This window comes from Rattus rattus, chromosome 2 (genome assembly GCF_011064425.1).
Source record: "Rattus rattus isolate New Zealand chromosome 2, Rrattus_CSIRO_v1, whole genome shotgun sequence".
NCBI lineage: Eukaryota > Metazoa > Chordata > Mammalia > Rodentia > Muridae > Rattus > Rattus rattus.
Genome location: NC_046155.1, coordinates 61,824,246 through 61,830,314, shown reverse-complemented (window position 1 = coordinate 61,830,314; position 6,069 = coordinate 61,824,246).

Genomic DNA, 6,069 nt, shown 5'->3' with positions numbered 1-6,069 from the left:
GCCTCTGTTTTTCTTCGTGTGTTCTTGGGCCAGATAGAGAAGGGAATGGTGTGAACCATGAGTATTTTGTTTTCGATAGCAAGGGTTAGAGAGGTTTGTACAGTCTCTGTGTCCTATAGAAGCTGTGAGGGAAGGTTCCAGCACAGCCACAGGTTAGTCCGGGGTCCTCATTCTCTAAGAGACATCCTTGTTGTCTCTGTGCCTTACCCAGCCCGTTAAACCCCACTAGGACATAGTATCTGGAAGGGTGCAGGAAGAAACCCTGGGAGGGACTTGGACACACACTACAGGAAGGTTAGGGCAGCTGTGGAGCAGATGTTATGATAGTTCACAGGGCTAAAGGTCCTACTGTATACCTGTCTCCTGAGAGTGAAGGCAGTGGACACTGCCTCTTTGGTGGCAGAATGCTAGGACGACTAGGGAGGCCTCGACTGCTGTCACATGTTTACGAGTCCAAGGAAGTCAGGAACACAGCATCTCACAGAAACCTTCAACAAGGAGAGATGCTGTTCATTTTTCTTTTGTTGTTGTTTGTTTTGAGATTTAGTTTTATTATGTATAAGCACACATGAGGGCAGGTGTCTGCAGAGGCTCTGGCCTGGAGCTAGAGTTACAGACTTCTGATGTGGTTGATGAGAATCCAACTTGGATCTTCTAAAGGAGCAGTGTGTGCTCTTAACCACTGAACCATCTCTCCAGTCCAAGAGAGATAGCTTTTAAAAGAGACAAAAAGGAATTCTGGAGGTGGAAGTATAGTACTTGAAGCTTTAAAAATTCACTAAACGATTCCCAAGGAGAGATTGGATAATGCAAGTCAAGGAATTGAGAAAAGGGAAAAGACGAGGTTATATGGCTGTCATCTAGAATTCCAACACTGAGAAAGCTGAGAGCTCAAGGCCAGCCAGGACTACAAAGTAAATCCCAGGATGGGTGGGGGACAAAGAATAGACTGAAAGTGTTCACAGAAATAGGAAAGATAATCTTAAAATTTATATGGATGCACAAAATAGTAATGTTAGAGATATCACCATACCTGCTTACAAATTAGGATACAGTGCTATAATAAAAAACAACCCAGTAGCTACACAGAGAAACTTTTTCTTGGAAAACCTAAAAACAAAACAAAAGAAAACCAGCATGGTAAAGGCATGAAAACAGGTAAGTAGATCAATGGGGATTAAGTAACCAGAAATATAATAATAATAATAATAATAATAATAATAATAATGAGAAGAAAGAAGGAGAGGAAGAAGAAGGAGAGGAAGAAGAAGAAAAGAAGAAGAAGAAGAAGAAGAAGAAGAAGAAGAAGAAGAAGAAGAAGAAGAAGAAGAAGAAGAAGAAGAAGAAATAATGAGTGGTTAGAGAGAGGAATGAGGATAAAGTTACCAGAAATCAGCTTATGTAGCTAAAGTCACCTAATCTGAAAAAGGTGTCAAGTACATGGGAGAGAAGATACTTTTCACGTATGGCCCTGGGTATACAGAAGCATACATACAGAAGAATGAAACCAGGCCCTGGCTTTATCTGCACAAAACTCTAGCTGGATCAAAGGTGCCACACCCACTCCAGTGGAGTCTGTGTGACAGGAAGCTCTTGTGCTTCGTTTCTATCCAGAACAGAGGACTGTGCCTGGAACGGCTTGGCCTCCTGGAGGTCCCTGGAGTCTCCCTACAAAAAGATGATGACCAGGGTCTATGCTTGCGGTGGAGGTGCCTTCTGTGTTTTAGCCTTGGTGATCTTAGCAATTTTAAGTCTGTCAGCAATATCTGATTTTAAGAATGTAGCAGTGTGGGAAGATGGTCATGTACCTTTAGATGTCTCAGGAACTGAAAGTTCAGAGACGGAAACGTCTCACACCATCACGATCCTGATGAACTCAATAGCTGTGATGAACTCAACTGCTGCACCCATTCGTTCCCAGCAAATAGGAGAGAAATTAATTGCAGTTACTAACAACATGACTGTTCCAGAAAAGCCTTTACCCCCTTTTGAAAAAGTTTTGTTTAGCATGATTCAAAACAATAACGATTCTTTTAGATAGATCGTAGACAAGTTTCAACAAGTTGAACAAACTTATCAAGAGTTAACTATGGTTACAAAAGTTTCCTTACTATTCTGAGGGAGCCATAAATATAGAGTTTAAACTTTATTATGGCAAAGATAAATGATGAATGCATACCTGGTGCCCACAAATCTGGCAGTATAACTGCAGTTTTTTAAACTATTGTTTGCAGTTGAGAACTGTTTCCTAGACTGTATGTTTAGCTTTCATCTTTGCAAATGACATTGGTGGGGTAATGAATAAGAGCTGGATGATTGCCAATTATGATGGACCTGTTCTAACGCTTAAATATACTCCAAGAAGTAAAGCTTTTTGCAACAGCACACACCTCGAGTTTGTGTCTGTCTGTCGCACCGAATCCGTTCTCTACCTGAAATCCAAGCCTTGGTCCCTCTGCTGACACACTCCTCTGGGTGGTCTGTGGCAAAAGGTCTTAATATAAGGCCTGGAACTCTGAAACTTAGGAAACAACATGTCAAGATAAAGGCATGGGCAAGGGCTTTCTATTAAGAACCTAAGAATCTCAGGAAATCTAAGAAGCGATGTGCAGGATTTATATAGAGAGAAGTGTACCATGAAGAAAACAGGCAGCCTGCAGAATGGGAGAAGCTCCTTGCTAGCTGTCTAATAAGGAATTACTAGCTAGAACAGTGGTTCTCAACCCGTGGGCCATGATTCCCCTCAGGGGTCACATGTCAGGTATTTACACAACAATTCGTAACAGTGGCAAAAATATAGTCATGAAGTAGCAACAAAAATAATTTTATGGTTAAAGATCACCACAATATGAACTATATTAAAGGGTTGCAGTGTTAGGAAGGTTGAGAACTACTGATGTGGTCTAGAAAGGACTCAAGACATTAAATACCAAAAGACTAATAACACTATCAATAAGTACACAGTGAAATGAAGTTATTAGAAGTAGCCAGTAAATATATGAAAAAGAGATTCCACTTGACCTGTCAGAATTACAACCATCAATAGAATGAGGACAAAGGCTGAAGGGGTGGCTTAGTACTGGAGAGCGAGTGCTGCAGTTGGAGAGGACCGGAGTTAGTTCCCAGCCACGATATCAGGCAGCTCGCACTGTCTGTATCTCTGGCTCCAGAATATCCAGTTCATTGTTTTGATCTCCATAAGTGCTTACACACATGTGCCTATAACTCCACACAGGCACACACACACACAATTTTTAAAAAAATATTTTGAACCTGCGTCTCACTATGTAGCCTGGCTGGAACTTGCTATGGAGGCTAAACTGGCCTTGAGCTCACAGAAATTTCCCTGCCTCTGCCTTCTGAGTTGTGGGATTAAAGGCATGCATTATCATACCTGCAAATAAAATAACTTAAGAAGAATAATAAATGATTGGGAAGAGAGACAGCTCAGAGGTTAAGAGCATTGGCTATTCTTCCACAGGGCCTTCTGGTACCCCATTCAGTTCCCATCATCCACATGGTGACTTAACAAGCACCCCCAGGGGAATCCAACATCCTCTTCTGACCATACTATACTTGCATAGTACACAGACACATGCAGGCAAAATACTCCTACATGTAAAAGAAAAATAAAGTATCAAATTTTTTAAATGAAAGCAAAGTCTGGAGAAGATGGAGAAAAGGAACCTTTAACACTGTTGGTGTGATGTAAAGTACTACAGAAGCCAAAGTGATGGTGGCTCAAAAACTAACAACATAAGCTACATCTTACTCCTCGGGACACACACACACACACACACACACACACACACACACACACACACACACACACACATACACACAGAGCGAGGAAGGAGACAGATGATTGTGGAAACAATGTTTCAGTTTCTTAGACACAGTCACTGTCTGACCCAGCAGCTCCTCCACTCTTAGGTCTATACCCCAAGAGAAACGAGAGATACATTCACATAGAAAAACATGTACATGAATGTTCACAGCGGCATGATTCCCAACAGGCAAAAGATAAAAAGCAACTCATATAATCAACTATCAAAAGGGTAGACAAGTGGGCTACATACCTATACCTGGAATATTTTTCAGGCAGAACGAGTCCACTCCTAGTGAAAGTTCTGAATAGTAAAAGCACCCAGGTGGAGTGTTGGTTTGCATTACATTAGGGCTGGGCAGTGGGGAGGGATAGGGAAAGTGGCTAAAGGAGAGAGTTTCCTTTGGTGGTGATGAAAATGCTTTAACATTGACTGTGGTTATGGTGAAGAACAGACCGAATGGGGGACCAGAAGGCTTGTGAGTTATTTCTCAGTATAGCTCTTTTACAGAACAAACGGAGTGAACAACAATGAGAGTCTGGAATTGCTGTGCTGCTGCTGTCTTCCAACCCAGAGAATGGGCCTTGAATACTAGATGAGAGTGGAGAATTGAACCCGGGTCCTGATGCCTTGCCTTGCCTTCTTGCCTTCTTTCCTTCTTTCCTTCTTCCTTCCTTCCTTCCTTCCTTCCTTCCTTCCTTCCTTCCTTCCTTCCTTCCTCCCTCCTCCCCTCCCTCCCTCCTCCTCCCTCCCTCCTCTCTCTCTCTCTCTCTCTCTCTCTCTCTCTCTCTAATTTTGGCCTTAAGATAATTTTCACTTTTTTTCTTAACTTTTTATTGATTCTTTATATTTTACATCATGCACCCCAGTCCCACTCATTTCCCCTCATATCTGCCCTCTACTCTTGTAGCCTCTCGCTATCAAATAAAAAGCATACAAACAGATGAAACAAATAAACAAAAAACCCAACAACCCAAAACCAAAACATCTTGTCATGGAAGCTGCAGTGTGTCACAGAGTGTCCCACAGTATACCCCTCTCTCTGCACGTTTTCATTTGCAAATGTTCATTGTAATGAGTCATTGGTTTGGTTCAAGGTCTCTGGCTTCTGTGACACTGTCAACACTGGGTCCTCCACAGGACAGCTCTCCCAACTACCACAGATGGTAAGAAGTGATGGGGGAGGGCATCACTTCTATGCCTTTTCCACCTCATGGTCGATGGGTGGCCAGGACAGCTCTTCCCTGCCTGTGCCTTCAGGGCCACTCACCTGCACCCAGTCATTAGGGCCAGCTCTACTGTGCTGCCCAGGAGAGGTGCAGGGCCCACTTTCCAGGGTGCTTTGGGCAAGGAGGGGTAGGGCCAGCTCTCCTGCTCTCATGACCTTGTGGTCAGCTCTTCTGACAGCCACATATGGCAAGGGGTGGGGAGGGGAGCATAACTCAGCAGAAGAGTGGCACAGTCAGCACTCTAGTGCTCTCCCACTCAGGGCCTGCTCACCCTCACCGGCACCCCCACCACCAGGGCCAGCTCTATGTGCTGTCTAAGGGAAGGTATAGGGCCAGCTCTCCCAATTGCTATCTTCAGTGAGAGGTAGGGCAGGCTCTCCAGAGCATCACAGCCATTGAGGGGTGGGGCCAGTTCTGTTCAGTCCCTAGACATTCACTTGGTCCCTGGCAGCTGCCCAGACTAGGGACCCCTCAGGGACCTCTAGTGGTAATCTGGACATCAACACTGACCTCTGGTGCTGCATAGCCACAGACCCAGACATGGCCCTCAGAGGCAGCACGGGCTAGGACTTCACCATAACCTCAGGTGGTGGGACTGGCTATTCCTCTCCATCCTTTGCCTCCAGTTCCATCTCTCTTCAGAGTGCTAAAACTATTCCACTTCTCTTTCTCTCCAATCTGTCCACTTGAACATTGTACATGCTTGTACATTGTAGTGACTCCTGCTGAGAGGGGCCACACGACTAGCAGGCCTCTGGGTGGTTTCCTCCATTTGTGTGGTGTGGCAGGTGGCGAGCCTCTAGGTGTTTACAGCCCACCTGTGGGACTTCCTATACCGTGTTGAATGGTGGTAGGCAGGGCTCTGCGTGTCTACAGTCTGTGGAAGGTGTGTGTTTGTGGTTGTCTTTCTCTGCTAGTACTGCTTGGTCAGGCTCTGTCTTCCTCCTCTGGCCTGCACTGCATGGTGGTGGGCCTGCGAAGGGGCTGCAGCTACATGTTCAACACATCTGAAG